The sequence below is a fragment of the Strix uralensis genome, chromosome 3 (genome assembly GCF_047716275.1).
Source record: "Strix uralensis isolate ZFMK-TIS-50842 chromosome 3, bStrUra1, whole genome shotgun sequence".
Taxonomy (NCBI): Eukaryota; Metazoa; Chordata; class Aves; order Strigiformes; family Strigidae; genus Strix; species Strix uralensis.
Window position 1 is genome coordinate 102,195,534 of NC_133974.1, and position 13,636 is coordinate 102,209,169.

A 13,636-nucleotide genomic window follows, 5' to 3' on the forward strand; every position below is an offset into this window, starting at 1 on the left:
GAGTAAAAATTCATTCTCACCTCTGTGTTCTCCTAATTAACATCAGGAACTGAGTTCACACTGCCCAGCTACTTAGGGGGTAATTTCAGAAGTCCCACCTTGACTTCTGTTTTTTGATACTGCAGTGAGTGCTCCTCAGAGTGCCTGCGATAGAGCAGATCAATGCCCTCTTGAGCATCTGAAGATCTCATGCTCTCCAGGGAAGTGCAGAAGCAATGGGCAGCTCCACGGTCTGGCTCCTCCCACCTGTGCATAGTACAAGGCACAGGTGGGATGAATCAGATCCCAGGTGGGATAAATTGCCCCATCTCTCTTGGCTGACCTTGAAAATGGTCAAGGTTCCTAATTTAGGCACTTTAATTTGATGACAAAAGCAGAACAGTATGGTTTTAGACTCTCATGCCAGTAGTTTTTTTAATGTCAGGGACCTTGCAACATAAAATAAAGAGAATACTTTTTCACCACAATCTTTATAAAAATGGAGACTGAGGTTGGGAGACCCATACAAAGGCTGTGAGGTAAAATACAGGTTCCATTGAAGGAAACTGATAGAGTTTTTACCACAGATTTCAATGGCATTGGAATTTCACTCCTACTTACGCTCAAATGGCTATGTTAGTGTGAGATCCCCCTATCTATTCAGTAGAAAACTTATTAACTTCACAAGAGTGTATCTAAAATCGCTATCTAAACCAATCACAGCTGAATGCATGTACCTCATTAACCAAAACCAAATGTGTGTTCCTCTACAATTCAATTCTTGCTATAGCTGTAGCTGTGACATGGTTCTGTGTTACGCTGTACTTTAGCAAGTCATATCAAAAATGCAAACTGAAGGGTAAAATTGTTTCATTTCCAAAATAAATAAGTGCCTTTGGTCAACACTAATAGACAAAAGGCAGGTATTTTAAATTAAGGGACCTGCAGGGAACTGGTTCCTCACAAAGCTTCAATTAGCTTTCAAATTATCTCTCACAATGTGTACAAATATTACTAACCAAACTTCACTGAAAAATGGATTCTCAATACTTTTATTTACCTAATAGTTAACACAAGGATAACAACACACATGCAAATTTAAAATAAAAACATATGTGGAGATTTTTTCCCCAAATAAGAATTTGAAACAGATGTGCTCTTTTAACTGTATTTCTTCACCCAATGCTTTTCTCTTCACTGTTTTTATTTTTAATGTATTTTTTTCCAAAGGTACGTAATAATTTATTCCCCCTTTTATCTGACAAGCATGGCTTTCAAATAACATATTCTGTCTTTATTTCTTGCTGGCATAACTCATTCATATCAATTGGTGTTTTGCACAAAGGGAGCTGACTGCAGTTCAGCTATAAGCAGGGATACTATTTTTATTGGAACTGTATTTAAAAATCAACATAGCAAAGTTGCAGGATGAAAACATTTTAATATTCACCCCTGCTTCTGCCAGTCCTGTATTCTCACATCTTCCACTAAACCTATGCTTTTATTGGACACTGCCATCCTACTTATCTCCTCATTTTTTCAAATAGCAGTGCCTAATGTTTAGAGGGATAAATTAGCTGTAGCAGCTTTTCAGTCCTAGAACCAGAAAATATTGGAAAAGATATCTGATGTCTCTTTTTCTCCTCAAAATTTAACTGTAACTTTTGCAGAAAAGCTTCAAAAAATCTGGTAAAGCAAAATTCCATGCAGTAGCAAAACACAAGAGGTATCAAAGAGTCAGCTCTACCAAATGTACCAAATCTGAATGTCTTCTCCAAGACTCACATTTCAGGGAATGCTCACCTACACTGCTCTCAGCTCAAGTTATTCAACAGATGGATAGCAAGAAAGATCCAACTGGGAAATAGCAACTTGAATTCCTGTAACAAAATGTCTTCATATTTTCTTTTATGACAAATTGTCTTCAGATTTTTCAGGGACATTTAATCATGTCAAGCTTCATGAGCACTCACCTGGTCATGAGGTGTCTTGGCCTGTTTTTACAATAGAAAGTGCCACTGTGAGAAAGAATTTTTGTTCAGCAGAATCCAATTGCAAATAACACACCCATCTATATGACTTCATATTCAGATGCTCTGAAAATAGATTTACAACAAGCCCTGTATTTACAAAAAATATATATTTAAGGTGTAAAGCCAAGAACTGGTAAGTTAAGAAATGTTCTTAAATTTCTACTGGGCCTAAATGGCAGGGTGTGGGTAGCCAGGGGCTGCAGGGGCCCTGTGTGGAGGAGATCCAGGACTGGTCACCACAAGGTCCTGCTCACTCCAATATCACTGTGAGCACCTCAAAACTGCAGCCCATCAGGGGAGCCCATGGCACTTCAGCTTAGATGTAGTTAAAGAAAGTATCCACTGAGGCAGAAGACATGTGTTTTGAGAAAGAAAAGGAATCAAAATGGAGGGAACACGTAGAAAACAACATCACTGGGGACACAGCTGGAGACACGCTCTGGGAAGAATGTGCTCCCTGACAGAGGAGAGACACCCCCATGGGACAGAGGTCGCCCCACACCAGAGCGAGTACACCCCTGAGGGACTGCAGCCATGGGTGACCCACACTGGTGCAGAGGAAAACAAGTAAGGAGCAGCAGAAAGCCATTAGGTCAGTGACCCCAACCTGCTGTGCCACCTGTCACCTCACTGAGGGGACCAGGACACTCTGGTAACACATGTGGTGATGGGGAAGGCCAAGACCAGGAAGGAGGAGGAGAGGAGTCAGACTGAAGCCAAGCCTGGAGAAGGGGGAGGAAAGGTCTTTCCCTCAGTGTTCATTTAATTGCCTTTTTTTTCTCAATACTTGAATCGGTAATTAAAAGTTTCATTGGCAATAAATTAAGTAAAATTCCCAAAGTTAAGACTATTTTGCCCATGACAAACTTAACATTTATGAAAATCCTTATCTGTCCCTTTTGAGTGTTTTCATTCAGACTTTCCAGTGTATTCGTCACCTGACAGGATCTTCAACTACACAGCCATAGGCCATATTCACCACCAAACCCTGCCACATCCACCATGAGTAATTTAACAATAAGCAAAAAGAAAGTGTCTTCATATGACAATGAACATTTTTTTTCTTTTCTACCATGCTTACTTAAAGTCTTCCAGAAATCAGAACTGCAACTTGACTTCTTGGCATTTTTAATGGTACTTCTAGTAGCTTCAAAATATTATATTCAAAAGTATTCTAACACATGGTATCAAAGAATAAATTACCTTGGTAATAATTGAGCAAAATTTAAATTTTCGATACCCAGGAAATGTCAATGCTTCATATAATTCAGACTTTATAAGCTAAAACATTTCTGAAAAATATATTAGAATTCTGATTTCTAAAACAAAAGGTGATAATTTCATCAAATAAGGTAAGATTTCTTTTAGAGTAGATGTCAAAAGATATATTTCTGGCCCAAATACACAAACCTCTGGCTTTGTCAGGTCTCTGATTCAAAGCTCACGGCTACAAATACATTTCTTATCTTTTTAATACTAAACAGTTAAAATATAAATGAAACAGTGTCTTTTTTTCCTTTGCATTACTCTGAAAAATGCTAGAGGATGTTGGTGTATTTTTTATCCAGGGAAATACATTATGCTTGATGCAGACACCTGACAAAATTTAAACTAAATAGTTAAAGTCTGGCAAAGCTAAAGTGACTGAAAATAGGGTCTTATCTAAGGGGGTCTTACAAGAATAGTTTTATGAAAATGGACAGAAGAGTCAGGCAAATTCAATAACTGGGGAACTTATTAGGACCATGATACATAATTTGGATACCAAAGAGTAAATTAGAATATTTGGGGAGCTTTTGCGATCTTGAAGAAGTGCAGTTTCACAACAATCAGATAGAAGGGGAAAAAAACAGAACCATCTTGCAGACCTGGCACATCTCACTGAAAGTTCACAACAGAAAACCAAACTGCGATGGCCCTACACCAATCAAAAAAACCTATAAAGACTGAGACTGGGAGATGGCACTATAAAAATAGTAATCAGACTCAGGAACCAGACTGAGTGAATTACATGTTGGCCTTTGAGCAGCAAATCAAAACAATCAGCAGAGAAATCCAAGCAGCAATTGAACATTGACCATTGGAAACTAAGAGCAGCAGCAATTCACCGAGATTTTTCATTTTTTTAAAGTGAACTCAAGTAAAGCTAGTAAAACTCAGCAATTGCTAACATACCACCATAACTACAGGTTTAATAATGTCCCATAAACTTTAAGAATTTGAAATTCATTGCTGCGGAGCAACTTGTGCATTTGGTTTGCAACACACCCATTTTCACACTCAAAGACATCAGAAAAGCAGATGAAAGTTTATTTTTCTTTTGATAAAGAAGTTAAGCAGATTTTGGCAGCTTGCCATCAGTTTGACCCTATCCCCCAACTTCCCCCCTGCCCAAATACTATAAATTAATCTTACACTGGTGGAGGAAAAAAAAACACAACAAAACTGAAAAACTTCCAACATTCAAGTCCTTTGGCTGAACCTCTCAGGGGCATATCCCATGGTGACAATCTTCAGTCCTGACTATCTCAGCTGGCCTCTTCCCCAAAACTATGCTTATAGCGCAAACTTCCCCCCTAAACTTCAATTCAATTTTCTCTTGGTCTTGATGTTACCATCAACCACAATTTCTCATTCAGACTCTCCAGAAATACCCACAATGACTCTCTTCTTCTGGACTAGCTGCTGATCTCCACACAAGAACATTTGCATAGTAACTTCACTCAGCTGAAGTCACTCCAGGTTTCCACTGTGAAATCTATGAGCAGAGTACAGGCCCTACAAAGTTAGTCCCACAAATTAGCAATCAAATCCAGGAATTATGCAGGGAAGAAAAAGTTTTAGCTGATTGTGACTGCAAGGCAAATTAGATGAAGATTTTTTTTTAATTTGTCCGCATAGCAATGAATATACAGTGAACAAATAATACAAGGGGACTCCGACTTTACACACACACATAAGTGCAATGCACGCAGGTTACCCCAGGACTATTTAACTTAATTCTGAGAATACTGACACCCCAATCTTCCTTCTGAAAGCTTAACCATTTTTTTCTGATAGTGATTCTGCAATAAGTTCCGACAATGCTAAATCCTCAGCTTCCTCATTTATATAAGTGACCATCTGAAATGATTTTTCAAGACAGCCTGAAAATGGAGGAAAGTTTCAGAGTTTCTAGCAAGTCTGAATTTTGTGAAACAAAAAGCTGGTTGTTACATCACTCTATGAAAAAATATTTATATTGGCTTTGGCTTTAAGGTTACATTTCTCAGTTCATGCAAGTGGCAGGAAACATGCAGAATCTAATCAAGAGATAGTCCACAAGGCTTGTTAAATGAAATGTTAAGTAAAGACTTGTTATGAAAACAAAAAGATGCAACTCAGGAAATGAGCTTGGTCATCTCACAACTCTCTGTTGTTCCACAGCCAAGCATTGGCTAAACATTAGATTATCATTATAAACAATACACAGGGAAAAAAAACGCATTCAGGATTTACCCTAAAAGTAAATTTGAGGAGCACCTAAGTGACTTATGAGCCTCAGCTTTATTTTCAAATCTGACTTAAAAGACTAATTCAGATCTTAATGAAAACCAGGGAATGTGGCTTCCAAGTTACGCACTTTTGAAGCATTTACCTAAAATCTATGGTACAGTTTTATGAAGGAGCCAGAAAAACCTGCAAGATAATATATTCACAAAATGTGAACTCATATACAAGAAAAATCTTTTCACATGGAAGAGTCATTCTTTGCAGAGGAAACTCTTTTTATTTTTCAATGCAGAAGGTCAGTGTTACTAGAAAATAAATAACATAAAAGAGGCGGAAGAGGACAGGGGAAATTGCTCTGCAGAATCAAAACAAAGAACAGCAGTCAGAAACTTCTCATGAACTCCTGAACTACCAAGTTAACCAAGGTAATCTATTGCTATCCTCCATATTTCTGGTCCAGCCCTTCTTTCATTTTTTTGGCCTCGTTGCTGTAACTTTCATACATTTTTAAGGGTGAACTATGTTTTAGCGCAGTGAATATGTTCTCTGAGTTTCCAGTGGGGTTCTGAAACTGGTACACAGCAGTCTGAGACTGAATATTTGTTCAGATTATACAAGTGCAACAGCAGTGTCTTGTATTAAGATTGTTGCCTCTGGTTTTATTTGACAGTATGATTGCATTTACGTTTGGGGGAAAGCCTGAACAAAGGGATGGCTTTTGAGCTTGGCTTCCGTAAGCGCTCTTAGCTCCTAACATGGTGAAATTAATAGCTATTTTTATTTCATCTGGCAGGGAGTTTTGCAGTCAATGTAGGATTGCATCTCCTGTGACCAGAGGGTTTCTCAGATTTCCCAACAGTTTAATTGCTCTATGCTACGTGAGGTTGCATTTTCAGAAGAGAAGGAGCTATCTCATACAGCCAGAGCTCTGCAAACCAGTCAGCATTCTTGAAACACAGTCTTTGTTCAGTGACTAGTAGGAAAAGAAAATTAGTAAAGTTTCATTGGATAAAGAACCGTAACAAAATAAAAAGCTTATGCTTAAAAATTACTATCAGTCTGATAAAATTAAACTAATGAAGTGAAGGAGTTTAAAGTAAAAACTAAAATTTTCAGCAAAGGCTTGACTATGATGGAATGATTTGTTTAAGTATTTTCAGTATCTTCATTGCTGACATTAAAATTCCATAACCCCTTGATTTCTAGAAGGGGAAAAGGGGGAAAGGGGAATAAGACAACGAAGTGAGTTGGCTGTCTGGACAATCAATGAAACCTGGACAATCAATGAAAACAAATACTTGGTTTGTTTTTACTTTCCTCTCTTCCTGAATGAATTAATGAAACTGTTGAACTTTGGCCCCTTCTTCAGGCTAGAGCAGCAAGGAGACTGGCTGACTTAATATCCCCCACAGCCCACAGCAATGCTGATGGAAGATTTTAATGTGAGAACACTGTGTGCTCGTTTGGCATTCCATTCCCTAGAGGGAATATGGTAGACAGTGTATAGATTAAATTTAGCTAGAATTGTACATTAAGAAACACATACTTGGTGCCTTGATAATAAAGAGCAAGAGAGGTCACTCTATACTTGGTTTCCTTTGTAAATTTATAACGCCTTTGCCTTTCTCATTCCTTTTTTTCTTTTTATGGCATAATTGTTGCATAGCGGACAACATTTTGTCTTTCTTAGTGATGCTAGTTAGACAATATAGGAAGCTTGTGTCAGGAGAATAATCAGGATTCTCTGAAGCACTCTTGAAGTCCTTTCAGCATGCCTCATAATTGATTTCAAGCATCTGATGAAAAGTCAGGCCCTGTGACACAATTTTTCTTTCACTTCAAAATCCAACAAAGAAAAATTCCTGCCATAGGAAAATCAAAACTTCAGGTCTGAAATGAGAGTTTTCTCGGATTCTCTTTTCGTACATGAAATGCCACTATTCAGAGGTATCCTCAGCATTGCACTAGCTAATAATAACACAAGGATAGTGTTCCACAACCTCTGCTTTGCAGACAATAAAAAGGCTCGCTTTTAAAGTGCGGTGCCAACAACAGTTTCAGGTCATTTCCCAACTGGCTTTTCCTGTCTGGTATGCCTTTCAGAGTTTTGGCTCTGTTGACACGGCAGGTTAAATGAAACAAAAAATCCAAACAGAAGCCACAAAACTCAGCAACTCAGCCTTTTTAATCTACCTAAGTGTTTTTAAGCCTGCTCATCACCATGGGATCCAAGCGCCCTTTTTCACATTTCAGTGTTTCCAAAAGGATCAAGCCATGGTAAAACCATAATGCTTGAGTGGTTGTTGCAAGAAAAGATTGCTTTAGAGAAGAAACAAGTTCTCTTCTCCAGAAATAAACCTGAACAGGACAAATTAAAGGAGGAATAGGACAGAAAGGAAAGGGCTGTTTTTCCTTGGCAAAAAGATTAGTAGAGTTGGCAGCATATGGAAAGCAGAGTTGTAAAGAGTTGGAAGAAAACACTTTCCTCTAACCTTCAAGAGCAAAGAGGTCACAGTTCTTTCAAAGGGCTTCCCTTGGGATAATGTGAATATGGACCATCCCATACTTCATGGATTGAATAACCATCTGAAAGTACAATAATTTGAGATAAACTGAGATTACTTTCTTGCATTGACATCTGCTTGGAAAATAACGTGGAAAATAACATGGAAAATCTAGTGCAAGGGTCATTTGGCTTGCTATGATAATGACAATACTGCCAACATCCAGTACCAAAACAATGAGTAATTTGTAAAGATTTGGCATATTACATCCTGCTTAATAAATTCAAAGGTTTGAACATGACAGCATATTGTAATGTAGTAACATAATATTGGAAATTTGCAGAGCCAGATTCAACCCATAAGCAGACCCAACACTGATTTTAATACACATGCTTACTGCAAGCTGAATGAATAATCTGAATACATACTTGGCTGAATACATCCTAACCCCACTATATATGCAATGAAAAAAAAATGTGTGCTGCTTCTTTCTAGTTATTTTATGTAGTCATGTAATAAATGTAATTTTTCATACATATTTGCATCTATATTTTGGCAATGAGAAAAGTATGCATTTAAATGCAAGGCAAGATAATTGGTCTTTGAAGACCTTGCAGGCACGCTTCAGTTAGCATAAGTTAGCAGAAGCACAGTCAAGGCATTCATTCAAAAAAGGCACAGTAACTTTGAGATGAAGGGAAAGTAGTCAAATGAAAGGTAAGACCTGCTTGAGTAACCCAATACAGCCAAATACTAACGGAGAGTGCAAACTGGCTGAGGGGACAATGGAAAGAGGGACAGGATAAAAAAGCAACAATTATGGTGCAGGGGAGATGCAAGTTAGTACCGATTTCTTGATTCCCTCCAGCAAATTGCTAGACAGATCACCTAGAGTGCCTAAAAAACATCTCTCTGTCCATCTTACGTTGTTACTCAGGGAGTCAAAATGAACAGCCAGAAAATCCTGATTCTGGGATTCCCACTGGCAAGACTTTATTGTATCTTTCTTCCCAGAAAGAGGAGATTTTTCCATCATCAGAGATCAGTCACGGCATTTCTGCAGGGACAGGCTAACTACCATTGTCATCTTCTCCCTCCTACAGAACACCTGGTGAGATTGTGGTCAGAGCAGGAACTAATCTGGAAGGACCACAGACTGGGCATAATGCCGGACAATCCCTATGCTTCCACAAGATATAAATGGAGAGGCACAGATGAAATGGACACAGACTAATAATTCCTATTCTTGCTCCAAAAACGGTCTAATTTGCTGTGTAAAGAGTAAAAGTTTCCTCTAAGAATAGAGATCCTCTGTCAGTAGCAAACATGGGAGAAGTGACCCAATGCTATTTTGCTATCCAAGACCTAGCATGCCTCTTTGGCCACATCGAACAAGCTGGTGGAGGCAGAGGGGGAAGCTGGGCAGTGTGGAGAGATGGCTCGCTAATCCTGTCAGGAGAAAAAGTGTTTCATGTCACTCAACAGCATCTCCACAGGGCAGTTACAGGAGAAGCGCTGACAGCCTCTGAAAGGAATCACATCCAGTCGTCCTCCAGCAGGAAGAGGTTGGCTTTGACACAAAAGCTTATAGGGTGGATGAGATGAAAGTGGGGGTAGGGACCTCTGGGCTCCATGCAGGATTTTGTCTTCCTCTGCCCCACGAGGAGATGGAAGAGGAATGCATTAGCAGTCCCGACTGCTTTCAGCTAGCCTGTCCTTTCTGACCCCTTCACCAAGCAGTTCTGTATCTCTCTTATTCCCCTCCTTTAAAATTTAAACTTGCTAACCCTGCTGCCAAAAATAAAGACAGAAATAACATCAGGGTTGAAAGCAGTTTCAACATAAGGAATAGCTGCAGGGACAGACTGGGGATTCTTGCCATGTGACATGGAGTGCATACCATACCACAACACATGCTGATAAGTACATTTTGCAACCAATTTTACAGACTTGTCCTGCTTTCCTTTAGAAAATGTTTAGTCAGGCTCTTTCAATCACTGGGGCGCTTGAATGATTTTCAGTAGTACAAGCAGTAAATAAGTGTAGACAAAGAGGTGAAACATCTACAGAGGGGATGAAGTCACCCAAGACATCAACTGGGTTAAATAAGAATGCACTTAAATCATATAATAAATGTCTGTATTGGCTCAGAGTTACCATCTCCAATGTACAAATCAGAAAGCATACAAAATGAATGGAATTTACATTCTACCTGAGAGCAACAACTCCTTACAGAGTGTATGGGATTCACCATGCCTGCACCATGCCAGAGCATTCTCAGGGACAGGGTATTCAACCACAACCAAGGACCTAAAATCCTCCTCCCAGAAGACACTTCTAGAGTCATGTTTTTAAAACACACGGGTGTCTAGGGTTACAAATGAGCATCTAGATTTTTACACAAGATACTCCTAACTGTCTAAGGGGTCTATACAGCATTTTTACTGCAGCACACTGCCTACTTTCCACCACTCCCTCTGTGGCAGCAGGCACACATCCCTCTCGGAGACACTTGTCCTTCTCTTCTAGGCCCTCAACACCCCTTTAAAGAGGCAATAATTCTTGCATCGAAAAGCAAGTGAAAATTGCTTTTTTCTGATACTGAATGACAACACAGAGAGCGGCCCCTCGTCCATCAGTGGGGAATAAAATTCAGAGGTCCAGCTGCTCCTTTGCTTCAATTGTAATTCAACATCACGTTTTCCCCCCTTTAGTGGATTAAAGCTGAAAGGCTTTACAGGAGACATGTCTGTTACAGTAATGTAAACAATAAATAATAATAGAAAAGAGAAAGAAAGACTGATTTATTGAAGGCTATTCACTTCTATAAAGTAAATAACTGAACTTTCAATTTAAGTGGACATTTTTACTGCCAAATAAATCTCCTTGCACAGATATGAGAGGAGCAGAGACTTCATGCAGTACACGGAAAAGTTAGAGAAATTCAGATAATGCAAGTGAGCGCACAGGGCCAGACTCTTGATGGATGCTGCTGTTTTTCACCAGCTGAGGACTGTTTATATATTCATATGTCATTGAACGATAATATTATAAACTAAGATATAGCAGCAATAAACAAATTGCTTTTGAGTAAATGAAAAAATAGCCACATGTCAATTCAGCAGCCTTCACATCATGAAAAATCCGAAGAAGTTGATATTTGTTTTGCCCAAATAAGGGCTACCAAGACAAAGTTAGGCACTGCATCTATTTTTATGCTTCTAAATGTCCTGCTCTGGTAAACATTTGAGTACCCAGCAGTTCCCCTGGACCACAAAGAGAAGTGGCATTTTTCAGCACTGGAGCACTGATCTACCTTTGCAGATTCTGATGGAGATGCGTCTGTGGACTGATATGCACATCCAGAACCAGAGTTCAGGTATGTTCAGTACTGGCCACTACTTGCCCCATTGTAGAAGTTGTCCCAAAGCACCAGAGACCAAATTACTCTTATTGTACAGAGAGATCCACTGTAAATGAGAATGGACTGATAGACCTGACAGACCACCACAAGAACGATATTTGCACCTGGCTTATTACCTGAATCAGGTTCTGTATTTGGGCCCATCCAGTTTCTTACCACTTCTGAGAAATGTTCAGGACAAAATCTGGGGTCTTCTCCTTAATATTTGTTTCTGATTTCTGTTCTGCAGTTTCTTTACAGTGCAGTGGTAGTAATAATACCATTTCTTCAGTCTACATGGATTCTTTCAACAACCTAAAGAAAGGGAATTTAAAATATACCCTCCTGAATTTTCACCAGCTCCACTCTCGCTAACTGTCCTTTTCCAGTGAACCAAATCTTATTTCTTTTTTATCTCATTTCCCACAAAGTCAAAGTACAGCTAACACTCCCCAAAGTAACGTAACAGGTATGGGTACATCTAAAACATGGGAACTAGGGAGTGATTTGTAAAGTTTTTGTATGTGAAATAATTGACTTCACACACCAGTGAGTTTTATCTCAAAGGATGGCCACACAAAATGCTGAGTGTGATTCATAAGTAGTGAGATACTACTGCACCTCTTAGATTTCCATCTGATCTGATGAACAGTCTTAAAAATTTTAGGGAATGTGATATATCCCTCAGGCTTAGAGCGAACTTTGATGGGTCGCAATTTTAAAGCTCTAAAACTTGAATTTGTAGAACAGATTTGCAAATCTAAAAACTTTTTCAGGTGAACAAAACAAGAGAATAAGATGACTATGGGAGAAAGAGTTAGGGAGAGGAAAGAAATACATCCTGCAGTTTTTTATATTTGTTTTACTGATTTGCTTCATTTTATTTTCAGTTAAACACCGAGGCTTCTTCTATTTGTTTCCTTAAAAATTAGTAGTCTGTCCTTTAACAGTGAAGATCTAGTTAAGATTATTCATTACCCAGGTACAAATACAATGGATCCTTCAAAACATATAGTAGCCTTTTCTATTCTTGGCTGATCTATTTCAAGAGCTCTCCCTGTTTTGTGACCACATACAACAAACTCACATTTCTGTAGCCAAATCAAGCGGATTGTGAACTTTTCTCTAGACTTGGACCAGGCTTTGAAGTCAGAGAATTAGAGTGATGAAATTAAAATGCAATAGGACATTAGTTCACCGAGTTCACGTACCAGCAAAAATCTGTTTTAAGATTTGAAACTGAAGTTAAAAGCACAATAAAGATACAAATTCCTGCTAATCTGAAACTTTCTCTTTCTCACCTTGTCATAAAAGCCCTTTGTGCCTGTAACCACAGTCCCTTATCTATCCTCCAGGCTCTGCCAAAAGGAAGCTGACACCTCATCAGAAGATATCTGGGGAGAATGGTACTGCTTGAATCCTGCCTCTATCTTCAGAATGATATTTTAGTCTTCAAGGAATGGCAAAGGATTTCCACTGGCAGATGGATCAGCAGAAAATGTAACCAAACAGCTCATAAACAACATGTCCTACTCATAACCAGCTAGTTGGTTTTCTGTTTCATGTTCTTACTTTTAAGAATTCAGCTGTGACTGTGTCTTTGTCTAATACACATGAATTTAATTTCCCTAGCTGCTACCCTGATTTAATAATTATTGTAAATAAAAATGGGCTTTCCCTTCACTGCCAATATTACTCTGATTTTGCTGTGGTAGTTGCATAACTTTACAGTGTTAAATGTTAGCTATCCCACTTAGCCGAAGCTAAGCACTATAGTTTTTCTAAGAGATCGGAATAGGCAAAGTCAGTCGCTGCTGAGTGCAAGAGAGTTAAGCCTACTTAGCTACCATGTGGTTGAAATCTGTAATGCCTGTAGGACCTTGCAGGGTAAGACTTAGCAGGCACCAGTTACGCGGCAGTAAAAAAAATACCCTTTTGCAGTGAAAACATACATGTAGCCACTTCTTTCCTGCTTTCTTATTCTGTAGCTATATTTCCTTTTTCCACATGTTTACATAGCATTTCTGTAAAAGAAATCTTGGACTTTTAAGATTTTTGCTCAGTCATTGCCTTTGACTACTTGTTATATCAAAGCGCAACTGTTCATCAATGCCCCTTTACTACAGTTTTTGATCCAAAATAAACAGTTCAGCAGGAGCATAGGTAATGATGAATACAGAATAATGGAAAGGGAATGACAGATAATAACGATCTTTATTCAAGAG

At 38.7% G+C, this 13,636-nt stretch overlaps 1 long non-coding RNA gene across 2 annotated transcripts in view; it reads right to left on the bottom strand.

The window, feature by feature from the left end:
* Positions 1–2,011: 2,011 nt before the first annotated feature.
* LOC141941866 (uncharacterized) overlaps positions 2,012–13,636 on the bottom strand; it is a 28,552-nt gene continuing 16,927 nt past the window's right edge. Inside the window, exon 4 of one of the 2 annotated variants that reach the window (XR_012628456.1) lies at positions 2,012–2,075. This is a non-coding gene — a long non-coding RNA (uncharacterized LOC141941866). Of the gene's footprint in view, positions 2,076–11,608; positions 11,727–13,636 lie in introns of those variants that run through there. The other variant, XR_012628455.1, reaches the window with a different exon arrangement.